The sequence below is a fragment of the Procambarus clarkii genome, chromosome 79, assembly GCF_040958095.1.
Source record: "Procambarus clarkii isolate CNS0578487 chromosome 79, FALCON_Pclarkii_2.0, whole genome shotgun sequence".
Taxonomy (NCBI): Eukaryota; Metazoa; Arthropoda; class Malacostraca; order Decapoda; family Cambaridae; genus Procambarus; species Procambarus clarkii.
In genome coordinates, this window is record NC_091228.1 from 12008781 (window position 1) to 12029436 (window position 20656).

Sequence of the window (20656 nt, forward strand, 5' to 3'; positions counted from 1 at the left end):
CACCTAGTTGTGTTTTGCGGGGGTTAAGCTTTGCTCTTTCGGCTCGCCTCTCAACTGTCAATCAACTACAATACAATACAATACAATTTAGGTAAGGTACATACATACAATAAATATTTACAAGGATTGTTTGACTTATAGGTAGAGCTAGTACATACAATGCCTAAAGCCACTATTACGCAAAGCGTTTCGGGCATAGCCACTATTACGCAAAGCGTTTCGGGCATATTTTAACTGTTACTAACTACTTTTTTTTCCACACCACACACACACACACACACCTAAGGAAGCAGCCCATAACAGCTGACTAACACCCAGGTACCTATTTATTGCTAGGTAATAGGGGCATTCAGGGTGAAAGAAACTTTGCCCATTTGTTTCTGCCTCGTGCAGGAATCGAACCCGCGCCACAGAATTACGAGTCCTGCGCGCTATCCACCAGGCTATGAGGCCCCGTGTGTGTGTGTGTGTGTGTGTGTGTGTGTGTATGTGTGTGTGTGTGTGTGTGTGTGTGTGTGTGTGTGTGTGTGTGTGTGTGTGTGTGTGTGTGTGTGTGTGTGTGTGTGTGTGTGTGTGTGTGTGTGTGTGTGAGTGTTGATGGCAAGTCAGAGATAAAGAGGCGGACTTACAGGTATGGGTTGGTCGAGGTAGTTGAAGACAGACATCTTGACGGGGAGGATCTCTCCACGCTTGAGAGAGGGGGGAAGGGTGAGGTCGACGAAGAAGGGGGTGAAGGTGGTGATGGACTTCCTCTGGGAGAGTCCTACGCCCTTCTGTGGGTGGGCACACACGGCCTTGCCCACCCACTGTGTGATGGTGTCCGGTACAGTTACCTGCTGGGTGCTCATGCCTGACGATCTGCCAATAACCACACACAACACTAATTATTACATTTACACCTTTATGCCAAAACTGTAATCAAGTTCGTAATTATTCCAACACTGATTATATATTCCGATTTCAATTATTACTGAGATCTCTCAATAGAAGTGATGATTAGTGAAGGAGTGTTCATCATCCTCATCATACTTACGCATCTCAGGAGGCCGTGATTTACGCTGCACCAATTGCTCATCACCCTCCAGTTACAGTACAACAATTGACCATCACGTGCAACTCCACACAGTCAATCAGCTCCTCCACCAACTGACACGTCGACAGCCATCCCTTCCACCTACCGACATGTTGACAACCAGCTCCTCCACCCACCGACATGTTGACAACCAGCCCCTCCACCCACCAACACATCGACACCCAGTCCCTCCACCCACCGACACGTCGACAACCAGCCCCTCCACCCACCGACATGTTGACAACCAGCCCCTCCACCCACCGACACGTCGTCAACCAGCCCCTCTACCCACCGACACGTCGACACCCAGCCCCTCCACCCACCGACATGTTGACAACCAGCCCCTCCACCCACCGACATGTTGACAACCAGCCCCTCCACCCACTGACACGTCGACACCCAACCCCTCCACCCACCGACACGTCGTCAACCAGCCCCTCCACCCACCAACACGTCGACACCCAACCCCTCCACCCACCGACACGTCGTCAACCAGCCCCTCCACCCACCGACACGTCGACACCCAACCCCTCCACCCACCGACACGTCGACAACCAGCCCCTCCACCCACCGACATGTTGACAACCAGCCCCTCCACCCACCGACATGTCGACACCCAACCCCTCCACCCAGCGACACGTCGTCAACCAGCCCCTCCACCCACCGACATGTCGACACCCAACCCCTCCACCCACCGACACGTCGTCAACCAGCCCCTCCACCCACCGACACGTCGACACCCAACCCCTCCACCCACCGACACGTCGACAACCAGCCCCTCCTCCCACCGATAAACAGTGCATGAATGCGTGACACTAGAGGAAGATAAGTGTGAAGTTCTTTAAGTAAGTGGAATGAAATGTATTCGTTTGCCTTGTTCGGGTAGAAGATAGACACAGTAGTCGCTTCTGTATATATTTATTGACTGAGATAGCAAGGTATATATCTGCCTAGCCGAGGTCCTTCTACTCTGAGTCTGTGAGGATAACTGAGGCTGCTGGGAGCATGCCTGATGCTCCTCTGTCTGGCATGACGTCAGAGGCCTACTCGCCTGTGATTGGTTACATTTCAACTGACAGAATTTGAGTATAACACCGCTCGGACACGCTACCAAGTCGACGTCCCTTGTCGACAAGCTCTGGCTAGCTATATAGTTACAATGATACTGAAAGGACCTCGGTGGCATTCAATAATGGCTTACATGTGAAATTTGCATAATAAAACATTGAAAGAAGATCAGGTGTGCGTAATACTAACAACTCGGCATATATGCACCAAAAAAAAAATTCATCATAATAGGTGAAAATCATGGTAACAATGCTTTGATTAAACCAGAGTATTAAGAACATGTGTATGTCTACTGATCAGATATGAACAATACAACTCAAGGTATTGCCTAAACAAAATTATTAACATGTGTCAATGGCATGTGCTTGAAAACCATACAAAATTAAACAATTATTGCATTAATGGAACAAAGTTCTGACCTAACAACCACAATTGAATTTCAAGATAGATAATTATTATTATTTTTTGTTTTTCTCTTTTTTTTTCTGAAATAATACAATATATTTACAAGACCAATGTACAATATATATAATGTGCAATATATTTACAAGCATATACAAGACCTGGATCAAGAAGACTAACATCTGCGTGATAGCAGTCAGGATTCACTGGCCTCAATGTGGTTGCTAGAACAATAATAACTCCTATGACAAGCACTGTAAAAATACAAATGGTAGTAGACTTAACAAAGGCATCTAATTTATAACCAATTAAAGTTGAGAAAAACTATACATTATATATAATGGTAATAATAAGACACATGTGGTAGAAATACTGCAAATGTTTTTTTTTTTTTTTTTTTTTTCAAAACAACAGAATAACTGCAGAGTGCACTCAATTATAAATTCTGAGGATATCTACACCTAGCTCATCCAGAGCACTATACAACTCTGGCTCTGACTGAAGGTCTGGAACAGGTGAAACTTCATGCGACAAACTATCATCTTGAGAGATATCCTCGTTAACATCAAGCCAATGGACATGTGGTGAGTGCACGGTTGAAACGAGAGGTCTAGATCTAAGATTATAATTGCTAGTATGGGGTTGCTGAACATCAAGTGGTCTGTCAACCACAGAAGGTGGTGTCCGAGTAGGAGTATCTGTCCAGGTAAGTTCATTGTCATCTTCCTCATCAGTCTCGTCAACAGTCATTTTAGCTAACTTCATATGGTCTAAATGTTCATTTATATACTCTCCTGTTAACAAGTTCTTAAGTCTGTATTTGTTACCTTTAATAAGCTCGATTACCTTATATGGACCCAAAAATTTCTTAGTTAACTTGTACATAGGACCAGACCTGTGTTGGTTAAGTATCATTACTACAGATCCAATAGTTATTTTACTGGGTTTAGTTCGTGCATTTCTTGCTAGAGTGAACTCGGCTGTTGCTTTGGACAGTTGTTCTCGTATTTTCTTGAATACTAATTGCATTTGTCTCCGCTTCACTTGAACAAAATCATCTACGTTATATAAGGTAGTAGGAGGTACGTTAATCAATTCATTAGGGAGGATCTTATCTGTACCATAAAGAATAGCGTGAGGTGTGTCACCAGTAGAAACATTAATTGAAGAATTTATAGCACACTGAATTAAGGGTATAAAATCATCCCAATTGTTGTTATCAAAATTCAACTTGACTCTCAAGGCATCTAACACTTTCCTGTTAGTACGTTCAGCTAGTCCATTACTTGCCGGATGATAAGGCATGATGCTACATTTTTTGATGTTATATAAATCACACAAGCTAGTTAGAATACTATTACTGAATTCTGGACCATTATCTGAAAGGATTACTTTAGGCATACTATATCTACAAATTATTTGGTCATGGAATGCGCTGGCTATGGTTTCTGCTGTTTTGTTCGGGATAGGAACTAGTTCGCAAAACCGTGAAAAATTATCGACCATTACAAGCAAATGTTTGTTCCCTTTCTCTGTTTCCGCAAAATTTGTCAATAAATCCATCGATATTCGTTCCCAAGGAGCTTTAGTTGCTGGGTACACCTGAATTGGATTAGGTCCTGAAACATGTCCCTTGTGCTGTAAACAAGTTAAACATCTGTCAACATAATGAGCAATCTCCTTAGCCATTTTTGGCCAAAAATATTTCAATCGACCTTGTTGGAGTGTACAATCCTTTCCTGGATGTGCACTTGCAGGAGCATAATGGATAATTTTTACCACAGTTGGTACCAAGACAGCTGGAACAACTAACTGACAACATTTCCTCGGGGCTGTCCCTAGCTTTACTACTCTACACAGTAAATTGTCCAACATAACTAGTTCTTTCATTGGTACTGGCGGTTTATGAATCGGGCGAGTGTCTTGCTTAGTCAAAAATTTAATGACGGGTGCCCATATGGGGTCTTGTCTCTGTTCTGTTTCTACTACTGTAGCATCTAATGCTGGGTAATTTAACTGAATCGCAGCTACGTGTCGAGAAAACGCATCGGCTACAACATTTTGCTTTCCTGGAATATATCCAAATGTGGGATTGAATTCTTGAATTGTGAGCAAATATCTAGCAAACTTTCCAACTGGATTCTTATTTTTGAACAAGGGAATTAATGGTTGGTGATCTGTAAGAACATGAACTGGGTAATTATAAATTGTATCTTTGAAATGTTTAAGTGCCCAAACAACTGCCAAGGCTTCTCGTTCTGTTGCACTATAATTTTTCTCTTCTTTGGATAATGTGCGGCTAGCATAAGCTATTGCGTGATCTCTGTGACCTTCTGTTTGAAGTAATGCAGCACCTAAACCTATGTCACTAGCATCTGTAACCAACGTAAAAGGTTTAGAAAAAAACTTTTTTTTCAAAAAAAAAAAAAAAAAAAAAGGTTTAGTAAAAGGTTTAGAAAAATCTGGGTACCTAAGGACAGGTGACGAAATCAAGGCTGCTTTGAGTTTTTTGAATGACTGATCCTGGGCCTCTCCCCAAACAAAGGGTTCATCTTTTCTTTGCAACTTGTAAAGCGGAGCGGCTATAATAGAGAATCCAGCAATAAATGAACGATAAAATCCTACAAGACCTGTGAACTGTCTTACAGCTTCTGCGGTACGAGGTGTTGGAAAATCACGGGCAGCAATAATTTTTGATTCATTCAATGTAATACCTGAAGGTGTAACTGTATGACCTAGGAAATTAATCTTTTGCTTTAAAAATGAACATTTTGCAAGCTTTATTTTTAAATTAGCTTCAGCGAGCTTTGCAAGTACTTTTTCAAGGTTCTGGAAATGAGTCTGAACATCTTGCGACATGATTATGAGATCATCAAGGTAAACTAGAAGCGTACTTCCTATCAATCTACGAAATAGATTTGTCATGAGCCGTAAAAAGGTTATTGGACTACTACGCAAACCAAACGGCATTCTTTTGAAATGAAAATGACCATTGGGAGTACTAAAGGCTGTCAATTGTTTACTTTCCTCATCAAGGGGGATTTGCCAGAATCCCTGCAACAAATCTAACGTTGAGAATACTTTGTTTCGACCAATACTTTGCAACAAATCATTGAGAACTGGAAGTGGGAAATGATCAGGTATTGTTACTCTGTTAAGCCTGCGATAATCGATTACAGGTCTCCAAGTCCCATCTCGCTTTGGTACAAGAATCAATGGAGCGTTCCATGGCGAATTACTCGATTCAATTACATCACTCTGTAACATTTCTTCTACAAGTCTATCTGCTTCTGCTCTCTGAGAATGGGGAAGACGGTAAGCTGGTACATAAATAGGCGTAGTTCCTTGTTCAAGGGGAATTTTATGTGTAATGAGAGGAGTGAGACCTAATTTTTCTCCTGGTAGAGCAACAACAGCTCTATTCTTGTTCAAAATTTTCAAAAGCTGAGCCACAGAGTCAGGAAAATCAGTAGGACTGAGGTGTTGCGCTTGCACCTCTGGCTGAGATCCCTGTTCTCCTGGTGTGAGTGTACAAACAGTATGATCCATGGAGACATCATCTTTAAGTGGAATGAAATGTCAGTTGTCGTGTTCTGCATGAAAGTGGATTATAATGCATTTTGGATTTGAACTATTGCTGGAAACCTTTGAAAATGAAGACCAAATACAGCCCCCAATATGGTCTGTGAAGGTCAGTGTTCACAGACAAACAAAACGGAACACCTTCACACATAAATCTATAAGTTGGAGACTTACGGGACAACGATGATGTCCCAGAGCCAAGTCTCCGGGAAATTGGTCCTAGGAACATCTGGCTGTTGTTCGCTGCCTTCCTCACTGGTGCTGTCTGTGGCGAAGGCCGGCGGGGGTGACTGGGGCCGGGCGGCGGCGGGCGCAATATCACCAGCGAGGAAGCCAATAAAACCACCCACAGGTTCACCACTCGCTAGGTACACATCCTCTGAATAGTGACGACGCTCTGTAAAGTCAAGAGTTTTTATGTTCATCAGATGATTCAAGTTAAGTAATTACCCCCACCTCTCTAATATAATTGAGGCGAGAGCCGGCGTGTCTCGGGTCTCCCAGCACAGCCCAGCTAGCAATACTTCACAAGCAACACTGTCTCCACCACCACACATTTCCTGCCCTCCTCAGGCAGGCGGTCACATATCAACCATACTTACACTCCATTATAATTTATTCATATATTGTTATTATATTTTAATAAATATTTGTTAAAAAGTTGCAGATAACACACACTTTTTCTTTTAACACACAAAACATTATTTCGCTCAACGTTAATATTTTGTTTATTTTTATTAAATACGTAATTGATGCGTTTTCGCTTCCCCGTTCATCAAGGACCAGCAGCTGACACTGTTTTTGTTGATAATCCATGTTGGTGTCACTAATTAACATTTACCTTATGCGTACAGCGTTGTGCACCTACACCACGGTAGTGTGCACAACACTAGCAGGGGTAACATGTGCACCTACACCACGGTAGTGTGCACAACACTAGCAGGGGTAACATGTGCACCTACACCACGGTAGTGTGCACAACACTAGCAGGGGTAACATGTGCACCTACACCACGGTAGTGTGCACAACACTAGCAGGGGTAACATGTGCACCTACACCACGGTAGTGTGCACAACACTAGCAGGGGTAACATGTGCACCTACACCAAGGTAGTGTGCACAACACTAGCAGGGGTAACATGTGCACCTACACCACGGTAGTGTGCACAACACTAGCAGGGGTAACATGTGCACCTACACCACGGTAGTGTGCACAACACTAGCAGGGGTAACATGTGCACCTACACCACGGTAGTGTGCACAACACTTGCAGGGGTAACATGTGCACCTACACCAAGGTAGTGTGCACAACACTAGCAGGGGTAACATGTGCACCTACACCATGGTATTGTGCACAACACTAGCAGGGATAACATGTGCACCTACACCACGGTAGTGTGCACAACACTAGCAGGGATAACATGTGCACCTACACCACGGTAGTGTGCACAACACTAGCAGGGGTAACATGTGCACCTACACCACGGTAGTGTGCACAACACTAGCAGGGGTAACATGTGCACCTACACCACGGTAGTGTGCACAACACTTGCAGGGGTAACATGTGCACCTACACCAAGGTAGTGTGCACAACACTAGCAGGGGTAACATGTGCACCTACACCACGGTATTGTGCACAACACTAGCAGGGATAACATGTGCACCTACACCACGGTAGTGTGCACAACACTAGCAGGGATAACATGTGCACCTACACCACGGTAGTGTGCACAACACTAGCAGGGGTAACATGTGCACCTACACCACGGTAGTGTGCACAACACTAGCAGGGGTAATATGTGCACCTACACCAGGGTAGTGTGCACAACACTAGCAGGGGTAACATGTGCACCTACACCAGGGTAGTGTGCACAACACTAGCTGGGGTAACATGTGCACCTACACCAAGGTAGTGTGCACAACACTAGCAGGGGTAACATGTGCACCTACACCACGGTAGTGTGCACAACACTAGCAGGGTTAACATGTGCACCAACACCACGGTAGTGTGCACAACACTAGCGGGGGTAACATGTGCACCTACACCACAGACCCACGCCTCCAGTCTGAGTCAGCATATCCAATCACTCTGGTCATTAAGAGAGTAATTGCTAAACAGTTGCTTATGTTAATGTGGACTAACATTACTGAGCTTGAAGCAAACTAAAATGTGTAATTTTATCACTTATATTATCTAACAAACAATCGCTATAACAGAGATTGTTGGAGACACTTAAATTCGTGATGGACATATGACACATTTATTGTGTTTGTGTCAAACTACAAATACTTGATTCGTTCGATATTTGTACATCTATGACTGGGAGGAAAAAATTGCTTAAAAATCGTTTAAAATTGCTTGTTTCGAATCAAGGCTGTGAAATGTTTCTGCATTCTAACTATGTTAAGTTTATTCTGTTCAAGCGTGTGAGAACTCGAGGATCAGCTAAAATTTGTCTTTGAGTTTGACTTAATTAATATATTATTATTATTATTACTAGTATTATAAATTTCGGGCTTTTTACTTAGAGCTGATATAAAAATATAAATTTACATGTTAACAGTTGAAAAATCTAAATGGACAACTAATGTGCATTTCAAATTTGTGATTTATTACTTCCGAATTCTATTACATGCTGAATATGATGTGATTTTATGGAAGTAGGAGGAGAAAGGTGCTTCTGTCTAGTTTGGCAGTAAATATGCTGTATAAATAACAGTGCAAAATATTTGTAGCAATACAGACAGTTACAATCATGTAACAGTTACAATTAGAAGTCTGAGAAAAACAGCTGAATGATAAAATAAACATTGATAATTTTGACATTGGGAAGAGAGGCCGTTGATGAAGAGAAGAGAACATTACCTTCCTCACACGGTCTCGTCTCTAGTGTCAAGTCGCTGAAGACGAACAAACCAGAGTACTGAAAAACAAGTTAAAGAATTAATACATGTTTTACAATGGCAGAAAGGCATCACAAATAACGGAGACTATAAGAACTATATTTATTACAAAATTTACCAAGAACATCAATACCAATAATAATTCAAACGATAATGTCAAGAAACTTCACTAACTGCTAGAAAATTAAACTGCATAATATATCTGGCGTTGTCTCCAGTTCTTTTAATACGAATCAATGCTACTATTAGTACGTCCTTCACACGATGATAACTGAATATTAGGCAAGACTCGAGGCCTCGAGGTCAGTAATGACCCAAGCAAGAGCTTCCAGGAGGTCAGCAAAGACCCAAGCAAGAGCTTCCAGGAGGTCAGCAAAGACCCAAGCAAGAGCTTCCAAGAGGTCAGCAAAGACCCAAGCAAGAGCTTCCAGGAGGTCAGCAAAGACCCATGCAAGAGCTTCCAGGAGGTCAGCAAAGACCCAAGCAAGAGCTTCCAGGAGGTCTGCAAAGACCCAAGCAAGAGCTTCCAGGAGGTCAGCAAAGACCCAAGTAAGAGCTTCCAGGAGGTCAGCAAAGACCCAAGCAAGAGCTTCCAGGAGGTCAGCAAAGACCCAAGCAAGAGCTTCCGGGAGGTCAGCAAAAACCCAAGCAAGAGCTTCCGGGAGGCCAGCAAATACCCAAGCAAGAGCTTCCGGGAGGTCAGCAAAGACCCAAGCAAGAGCTTCCAGGAGGTCAACAAAGACCCAAGCAAGAACTTCCGGGAGGTGAGTGATGACCCAAGCAAGAGCTTCCAGGAGGTCAGCGATGAACCAAGTAAGAGCTTCCAGGAGGTCAGCGATGAACCAAGCAAGAGCTTCCAGGAGGTCAGCGATGAACCAAGCAAGAGCTTCCAGGAGGTCAGCGATGAACCAAGCAAGAGCTTCTAGGAAGTCAGCGATGAATCAAGCAAGAGCTTCCAGGAGGTCAGCGATGAACCAAGCAAGAGCTTCTAGGAAGTCAGCGATGAATCAAGCAAGAGCTTCCAGGAGGTAAGCGATGAACCAAGCAAGAACTTCCAGGAGGTAAGCGATGAACTAAGCAAGAGCTTCCAGGAGGTCAGTGATGAACCAAGTAAGAGCTTCCAAGAGGTCAGTGATAAATCAAGTAAGAGCTTCCAGGAGGTCAGTGATGAACCAAGGAAGAGCTTCCAGGAGGTCATCGATGAACCAAGTAAGAGCTTCTAGGAGGTCAGTGATAAATCAAGTAAGAGCTTCCAGGAGGTCAGTGATGAACCATGGAAGAGCTTCCAGAAGGTCAGCGATGAACCTAGTAAGAGCTTCCAGGAGGTCAGCGATGAACCAAGCAAGAGCTTCCAGGAGGTCAGTGATGAACCAAGCAAGAGCTTCCAGGAGGTCAGTGATAAACCAAGTAAGAGCTTCCAGGAGGTCAGTGATGAACCAAGGAAGAGCTTCCAGGAGGTCATCGATGAACCAAGTAAGAGCTTCTAGGAGGTCAGTGATAAATCAAGTAAGAGCTTCCAGGAGGTCAGTGATGAACCATGGAAGAGCTTCCAGAAGGTCAGCGATGAACCTAGTAAGAGCTTCCAGGAGGTCAGCGATGAACCAAGCAAGAGCTTCCAGGAGGTCAGTGATGAACCAAGCAAGAGCTTCCAGGAGTTCAGTGATGAACCAAGTAAGAGCTTCCAGGAGGTCAGTGATGAACCAAGTAAGAGCTTCCAGGAGGTCAGTGATGAACCATGGAAGAGCTTCCAGGAGGTCAGCGATGAACCTAGTAAGAGCTTCCAGGAGGTCAGCGATGAACCAAGCAAGAGCTTCCAGGAGGTCAGTGATGAACCAAGCAAGAGCTTCCAGGAGGTCAGTGATGAACCAAGTAAGAGCTTCCAGGAGGTCAGTGATGAACCAAGTAAGAGCTTCCAGGAGGAAGCGATGAACCAAGTAAGAGCTTACAGGAGGTCAGCGATGAACCAAGTAAGAGCTTCCAGGAGGTCAAACCAAGCAAAAGCTTCCAGGAGGTCAAACCAAGCAAAAGCTTCCAGGTCAGTGATGAACCAAGCAAGAGCTTCCAGGAAAAATGTACAATATCGTTCCAGCACTCGCCACCTGAAGATGTGAACATACACGAGACTCAAGGAAGTCATTGTAGCTGCAGCAAAGCAATTCCAGTCATCATCCCAGATAATACAAAACGAAAGAATTATTTGTTCTACAGTTAAGAAGTTAAAGAGGAAGAGCTGAGTCAACATCTTTAGAAAGCCTCTGAAAGAAGGAAGAACTCTGCTAAGAGCAGTGATATCTGAAGCAAGATGAGATTCTAAAGAGATGAAGGAACCAAGATAGTTTGAGTGGTGTCAAACTCTAAATGAACATAATAGTCTTGGAGAGACATGAGGCCAGATTAAAGCCATATCAGTGTGACCATTCCGACCACAGACATATATTCAACCATTACAAGAGGCTGAGACACTTCCTCTCCAATTTCCAGAGAGAGCAGCTTAAACATCAGCGTACTGCAACGGTCAGAACAAGTAAATCATGAGAGGTTGACAGCCAATCATGAGAACATAGCTACATTCAACGAATGAGGCTGTCCCTTCACCAAACAAGAAGGTTCTCCCGCTGGAGAATAAGCCATATTGGACGCTATAGATGCATCTGGGGTAAACTACCGACCTCTTAGAAGAAAGGAGACATAATTCCGTTTCCTAAGCCAAAAGAACCTGGCAATTATAGACCCGTTATCATCATGTTGCAGGACTGAAGGTCTTAAATAGGCTTCTGTGGAAAACTGGAGGTCTGCATTAGTACATATTTGACTTCACTAGAGCAGTAGGTACTGCCAACGGCATAGCAACATTACTTGGAACAGTTAACTCAGGTTCTGCTATAATAATCTCCGTATATTTAGTGAAAGGATTCGAACTTGCAAGTCCGCAATCAATTTTATAGATGTTAAAAAAAAGTGTCGGAGGAAAACTGCCTTGATTCAAAATTTCCTGAAAGGTATGCCAGAGTAAACCTGCAAGGCCAAGTGTCAGTTTTCCAGTTGCATGAGAATGGGACTCCACAAGGAGGAGTTACAGACTCAGTGCTAGTCATTAACATCCTTATGAAAAACCTCGCTTCCCTGACATTTCCAGAAAGGGTTAAATTCCTAAGCTATGCTGATGTATCATCAGTCGTCACAGGTCCTTCTCTTTTGAATAAAGTCCAAATGACGCTAGATAAAGTAACATTTGAATGCTGCATTTTTGGGCAAAAAATATCGGCACATAAATCTAAAGCAATGAGACTGGGTGGCAATAATCAAGAGTTACCTACGCATTCAAGACATTAATCTTAAGGGGTTATACAATATCAATATCTCGCAGAATAAATTGGTTCTAAAAACCATTCAACAAGCAAATTTAATGTCTGAAGGAGAAACCAAAATCACGACTGAATATAATGAAAATAATCACAGGGCCCCATCCAGGAGCGAGACACAGAGTGTTAATAATGTTTAACATACACACCGTTCATTCCATAGTTGATTATGCAGCGCTTGCCTTACTCACTCTTTCTCCTGGTCAGTGGGCAATGGTTGAGGGTATTCAAAATGATGCAATGCGAGTCATAACAGGGACTCCCAGATGGACTAAAATACAGAACCTAAGACTAGAAACTAAACTAACATGGGTTGAAATAATGGTAAAAGGGCCTGCTGCCTGCATGCTGACCTTGATATTGACTAGACTAATAATCAGTTCACTCAAATATATAATCACTAGAGAAGTTACTTGGGATAGAAGAGCTTTAAAAAAACCAGGTGGACTCTCTTTGCAATACATTCAAAATTATAAATAGAATTACAAAGGGATAGCACGAAGTACACGCAGACCTCGTCTTGCAGCCCCACGGGAATCCCTGGCACCAGACAAAGATTATGACTCTTCAAGTAAATAAAGAACTAGACTAATCCTCATCATCTATGCATCATTGCACAGATGAATATAGACTTGGCATCTGAAAGCATCATTTACTTCACAGATGGATCAGTAGACCAGCAGGGACAAGAAACCGGAGCTGCAGTTAAGGCAGGAAAGTTTGTAGTTAGATGGAAACTCTCAAACGGGTGTTCAACTTCTCAAACAGAGATGCTAGCCATTCAAAAGGCTTTGGAACATGATCTTGCTGAGCACCAACAACATGTTATCATACACACAGATTCGAGAACTGTCATTGAAATCTTGCAACAAGAACACATACATGACAACATCCATCTGAACACAAATGTCATATCATTAATACAAACACCCATACGTCAAGGCCGTCGGATACACCAGAGACACGCTAGAGAGAATTGGTCAACTCGACCACACCTGAGACCCACCAGAGAGAACTGGTCAACTCGACCACACTAGAGACCCACCAGAGAGAACTGGTCAACTCGACCACACCAGAGACCCACCAGAGAGAACTGGTCAACTCGACCACACCAGAGAAAACTGGTCCACTCAACCACACCAGAGACGTCCACCAGAGAAAACTGGTCAACTCGACCATACCAGAGACCCACCAGAGAAAACTCGTCAACTCGACCACGACAGAGACCAACCAAGTCGCCATTACAGAACAGGACGGCAGGTAACACCTAACCTAAAACTCCTGACCTAAAACTTCTGAAATGCGAAAAGGGTAATTAAAGTTGACCACATTCCGCCAGGCCGCCGGCAGACAACTTGGCAGGTACGTACATCATGGGTCCAGGAGCTGGCAAACATATTGTCATTAAACGGGATTTAATGAGGTACCTGAGGGAGGTAGAGAATGAACTACCACTATACGACCTATCCCAGTCAATCCTCCTGTTTCCGTTGTATAGTAACGATAGCGACCATAGTACATATACCGTCGTACACCGCAGTTAGGAAGTAGAAATCGGTACTTTTGAATTAGAAAAACCGGAAAAAATTTCCGATTTTTGTTGTGAAGACACTCACGTAACCTAACCTCCCTAGGCCTAACACACGTTATATGAGGTCAAAATATAGTGCATAAGGGATCTTTACTGGCAATATATAGTTTGTTTTTTACCTTCATTTTTCGGACTATAATGCGAATGGTATTATTATTTACTATTTACTTTACTCTAATAAAGTGTAATGAATAGTACCATATTCTACTCGCTAATTGCCTAGTATGTCAAGTTTTATTCTATTGTGCTCATGGTTACAAAAGGTGCTATCTGAACAAGAGGATGGGTTACCTAGCCCTAGCAACCTCTAAGGCGTGTTGCTAGGGGGATGAGAGCAGTGTGAGACACACTGACAGTGGGAGACTCACACTGATAGTGTGAAACACACTTATAGTCTTAAACACACTGATAGTGTGAAACACACTTATAGTGTTGGACACACTGATAGTGTGAGACTCACACTGACTGTGAGACTCACACTGATAGTATGAAACACACTTATAGTGTTGGACACACTGATAGTGTGAGACTCACACTGACAGTGTCACTGATAGTGTGAGACACACTTATAGTGTGAGATTACTGATAGTGTGAGACTTACTAATAGTGTGAGACAGACACAGTGACAGTGTGAGACTCACTGATAGTGCGAGACACACTGATAGTGTGACACACACTGATAGTGTGACACACACTGATAGTGTGACACACACTGATAGTGTGAGACTCACTGATAGTATGAGACACACTGATAGTGTGAGACACACTGATAGAGTGAGACTCACACTGATAGTGTGAGACTCACACTGAGTGTGAGACACACTGCTAGTGTGAAACTCACTGATAGTATGAGACACACTGATAGTGTAAGACACACTGATAGTGTGTCACTGATAGTGTGAGGCACACTGATTGTGTGAGACTCACTGATAGTGTGAGACACACTGATAGTGTGAGGCACACTGATAGTGTGACACACACTGATAGTGTGACACACACTGATAGTGTGAGACACACACTGATAGTGTGAGACACACACTGATAGTGTGAGACACACACAGATAGTGTGAAACACACACTGATAGTGTGAGACACATGTGGGAACCGACCTGTGAGATTTACATTTATTTAATTTATATGAATTTATATTTACGTTAATTTATATACTTCGATAGCAATTTGTATAATGTTAAGTGGACTGTATTTCTGCAATAATCTCTTAATCTCACAAATCGATCCTCTACACATTAGGGGGGTTTATTAAATGAATTTATATGCAGCCAATCAAACTACAGTATTAACTACATACATTGAAGAGGTTCCTTATCTTATTTGTACAGCAGGTATAACCAGGATGTAGACCACATTTTCCCTCTTTGAGGTAGCTTCCACGTGCTGGTAACTGATGCACAAACATGCTTCCTCGTCTTGACCTGTCAAAAGTGCGCTAGCTGTGAAGCCAGAAACCTAGTATATGACAGGTATTTCAGAGAAACATTGTACATGGAACAATAAAGACCTGGCTTAATTACCTTTAGTATGAGGCGATTTCGCGTTCTAACCGGCTAACCCTACACAATGACATTAATGGCCACTAATGATAGATAATGGGTTTCGGAAAGAACACTTAACTTGATTTGTAGACAGCGTGTTGATAATGGTACACTTCTGGTTTCCATAACACTACGTCCAAGTAAATTAACAGGAGCCGTATTTGCTCCCGTGTGCCTCTGGTCTAGTATCAACAATGGCTGCGTCTAATACTCCATACTATTGATGCCTGGCCGACATTGTCCAGATATGATAGGAGCCAAATTTGCTCCACACGTCTCGGAGGTGACACAACAATGGCTCCCTCCTTCCCCCTGACGCCTGGCTTACATTGTCCAGATGTCCACAGGTGATAGAAGGGTCACATTTACTCTACTTTAACATTGATAATTAAGTTAATTTATATAAGATGTTTTATGATGGTAAAGTCCAAAGACTAATGTATTTAAGAATAATTCCCACCATAATAGGTGGTGAATTATAATAGTGTGTGGTGATGATATCCCGTTTTCTTTAGACGGTAATTCCACTACAAGTTACGTTTTCTATGGGTTACTTGTTTATTCAATACAGCTATTATCTGTATGATATATTAAATGGTGTCGGATTTTCCGACATAATTCCCCAGGGGCTGCTCACGGGTCGAAGTCCTAATTAGAACAGACGAACACCGATACTCCTCCTTCGAATTATTAGATTAATTTGATGTTAGTAGTTAGTAATCACACATTTGTGTGTCTGTTCGTACAGGACGGATGTCCTGTACTAGAGTTGTAGGGGTTAGAAGTCTAATGCGATTTCATTTCCCTGTCAACTCTTGAAAGGCTAATATTCAAGCCTTATTACATATTATTTAACCCAGAAGACTGGATGTGATCAAGTACTACAGTCAAGTATGACTCAGGGACTGCAGTGAGATCAGTGACATTAGATATAACTTGAAGTTTCTTCAGGTAACTGGTCACTGATATATAAACACTGAGGCCCATGGAATACATCTTGATTAAATAATAAATGTATCAAATCAGTCATCAAATTTATTGGGGTTTAATTTAGTTAATTGATTCAGAAGATTGAATAGCTCATCATTAAAGTAAAGTATGGTTCTGAGACTGCAGTGGGTTCAGTGACATTGGTCGCAGTGACTTGTAGCTGTTTTAGGCTACTGTTCACTGATTTGCCACTGAGGCCTCATGAACTCATCTCCAGCTTTAAATGATGATACTAACATCAACCTCTGTTACTATAGTCAGCTGTAATCTCCTTAGTATAATGCTACTGGAGAAATATAATCAGCTGACAAATTTAGATTTCTACTGGTATTGTTTATCTGCAGGCATAGGTCTCCTCAGGCTTGATACTGGGCCTGAGAGTAATTTACCTCCTGCAGAGTTTAACATGGTTATACCCTGATATTTAGTAGGGCTACCGATGAATCGATGGCAATAGTCTGTCCCTACAAGGAGACCGAAGTCGGTGAGGTGATCAGACTTAATATTATCTGCCAATTTTATTCCTCTATTTCTCAGGAATTTGGCTGTTGCTCTCAGACCTTGAACTTGTAGGTCTACTGGTATTTTGTCCACCACAATGGCTTGTATTCGACAGACGTACCTGCCTAAGCGTACTGATGGTTGTACCACCTGGTAGACTTGAGGTCCTGCATCTGTTACAAACCCTGAGATGTTGAATGACATCTGGGCTACAGACCTTAATTGTAATTCATCTGCCAGCTTTTTAGTGATATATGTTCTCTGGGATCCTTGGTCAAACAACCCACGGGTATGGACCTTGGCCCTCTTATTCAGGATGGTAATTTGGGCAGTAGGCAAAGTCGTATTACCTTTAGACTTTGCCGATTGGACACTCTTTGTTTGTTGCACCTTGCAGTACTGTACTGTGGTGGGAATGCTATCTTCCACCTTGGGTCTTGAATACGTTAATTTCGTATATTTGCACAGTGCTGCATGGTGTCTACCTCTTCTACACCTGTTACAGGTGTTGAATTGGGTATCACAATAGTCTATGTTGTGTGACTTGAGACACCTTGCACATCTCCCTAATTCCTGGAGTCACTCCATACGAGTGTCTCTGGTTGGATAATTAGCACAACAGTATGTTGAATGTTTCTTTTTGCAGAACATACATGTCCCCCAGCCTACTGCACGTTTGGAAGTTACCGGTTTGGGTGAACTAGTAACAGTAGGCTTGGAGGATTCTGCTGCATTGTCAGATTTTCTGCAACTTGATGTTTGAGTAATTGGTTGATGTTTATTTGGGGTAGTTGTTTTACCCTTTAATTGACTCTTATTTTCTATTTCTGAAGGCTTGCATGAGGCTTTAACTTCCTCATTTGCTCGTCGTTTGTTTATGATGGAATGTAAACCTTCAGTGATGTCCTGTACTGTCAGGATGGTGTTATGTTGATGTGCATATAATTCATCTAGTATATCGCTGGACAATTTTCGTTGAAGGACTACTTTGGTCATCCATTCACTAGTAGTTATATCAACCTTAAGACTGAATATTCTTAGTAGTGACTCAAACTCCATGCTGAAGGATTGTAATGAGTCAGCAGTCTGATCAGGTTGAGGTAAATCCAGCAATTGTAGTACTAGATGTATGACAGTTTTCTCATTGCCAGCATTATCCATACTAGCTAGTTGGTGAAGCCTTGTGGGGCTTGTACTTGGGCTGCTCTTAATACTGAACAAACACTAATGGTAGCCTAGGGTAAATTCTGCACTCACTAGGCAATAATCCTACCTCTACTAGAGGTTAGCACTTAAAATTAATACACATTATATATATACAATCATACACACTAATGATTTGAGTGATAAACCAGTGTCACTGGAAGTACCTTTAGGTTAGCTCTTCTATATCACCCTAGGATGGTAGAGACACTAATTAATCACTCAAAGGTGTAATGATCATAAGTAAATTATTATATATACAACTCAACTCGAGTTGATAAAAATTACACCCAAAATAGGGTCTGGACCATTCATTAATGGTGTTAGGTTGTTGAATATAGTACAACTGACTATAGTAATAATGGGACTAGGATGAACGATAATAGTTCAACTAGTCAATGGTTAATATCCTACCCTGTTGTGGGTTGGCAATTAGTAAATATTATACTGTGATCACTAGTGCAATATATATTAAATAATTCTCTATTTTGGAGAAATAATATACACAATTATTGATAATAGCCTCTTAATTAGCCTCTATGAAACTTCTAATATTATCTAGAAGTATTAAATATTATTAGTGACCTCGCGAAATAAACTCCACAAAATTCATAGATAATCTCTCGCGAAATGTAACACCACGAAATCCGTGAACAATCTTGCGAGGACACAGCCACTAATTTGGCTGGCTTCTATATTAGCGCTGTCATTTCACGAAATAACACGCCACCAAATATCTGTGGGTGTGCATGAAACCGCTGACGAAGCTGAACTGGGCTGAGGGAGGCTCCTGAGCTCCCACGAGGCTTTGCCGCTGTCTTTGACTGGCTAGCCTTGTTTAAATAACACTGCACTAGTATATTTAATGAATCCACTGGATAACTGGTTCATCCGGTACTAAGATGACCAAATGTGGGTTCAAAGGACCAAATATTCCGGTTCCGAAGGTCCAAATAATGTGGGAACCGACCTGTGAGATTTATATTTATTTAATTTATATGAATTTATATTTACGTTAATTTATATACTTCGATAGCAATTTGTATAATGTTAAGTGGACTGTATTTCTGCAATAATCTCTTAATCTCACAAATCGATCCTCTACACATTAGGGGGGTTTATTAAATGAATTTATATGCAGCCAATCAAACTACAGTATTAACTACATACATTGAAGAGGTTCCTTATCTTATTTGTACAGCAGGTATAACCAGGATGTAGACCACATTTTCCCTCTTTGAGGTAGCTTCCACGTGCTGGTAACTGATGCACAAACATGCTTCCTCGTCTTGACCTGTCAAAAGTGCGCTAGCTGTGAAGCCAGAAACCTAGTATATGACAGGTATTTCAGAGAAACATTGTACATGGAACAATAAAGACCTGGCTTAATTACCTTTAGTATGAGGCGATTTCGCGTTCTAACCGGCTAACCCTACCCAATGACATTAATGGCCACTAATGATAGATAATGGGTTTCGGAAAGAACACTTAACTTGATTTGTAGACAGCGTGTTGATAATGGTACACTTCTGGTTTCCATAACACTACGTCCAAGTAAATTAACAGGAGCCATATTTGCTCCCGTGTGCCTCTGGTCTAGTATCAACAATGGCTGCGTCTAATACTCCATACTATTGACGCCTGGCCGACATTGTCCAGATATGATAGGAGCCAAATTTGCTCCACACGTCTCAGAGGTGACACACAACAATGGCTCCCTCCTTCCCCCTGACGCCTGGCTTACATTGTCCAGATGTCCAAAGGTGATAGAAGGGTCACATTTACTCTACTTTAACATTGATAATTAAGTTAATTTATATAAGATGTTTTATGATGGTAAAGTCCAAAGACTAATGTATTTAAGAATAATTCCCACCATAATAGGTGGTGAATTATAATAGTGTGTGGTGATGATATCCCGTTTTCTTTAGACGGTAATTCCACTACAAGTTACGTTTTCTATGGGTTACTTGTTTATACAATACAGCTATTATCTGTATGATATATTAAATGGTGTCGGATTTTCCGACAACACACACTGATAGTGTGAGACACACACTGATAGTGTGAGACACACACTGATAGTGTGAGACACACACTGATAGTGAGACACACACTGATAGTGAGGTAACTCACAATAAATGACAATAATAACTCACGTCAAACATGTGGAGAGCGTCGACGTATTCACTATAGTAGTGATATCTTTCTGGGTCTATTGTTGCAAATTCTGTAGAGTTAAAAAATGTCATGAATTGATAGTGAAATTTATAAAATATATAAATTTTATTGTACATCATATGAGCATCATATGATGTACAATATATTAAAAATATTGTACATCATATAAGCAAATGAGAGCTCTGGTCCATGATAACTAACTCCACCCAGCACTTAGTGAGTCAACTGAGAGCTCTAGTCCATGATAA

At 42.0% G+C, this 20656-nt stretch overlaps 1 pseudogene; it reads right to left on the reverse strand.

Annotated features, from left to right (window-relative positions):
• The window catches only part of LOC138357662 (murinoglobulin-1-like), a 202572-nt pseudogene that overhangs the window by 55376 nt on the left and 126540 nt on the right, over nt 1–20656 (reverse strand).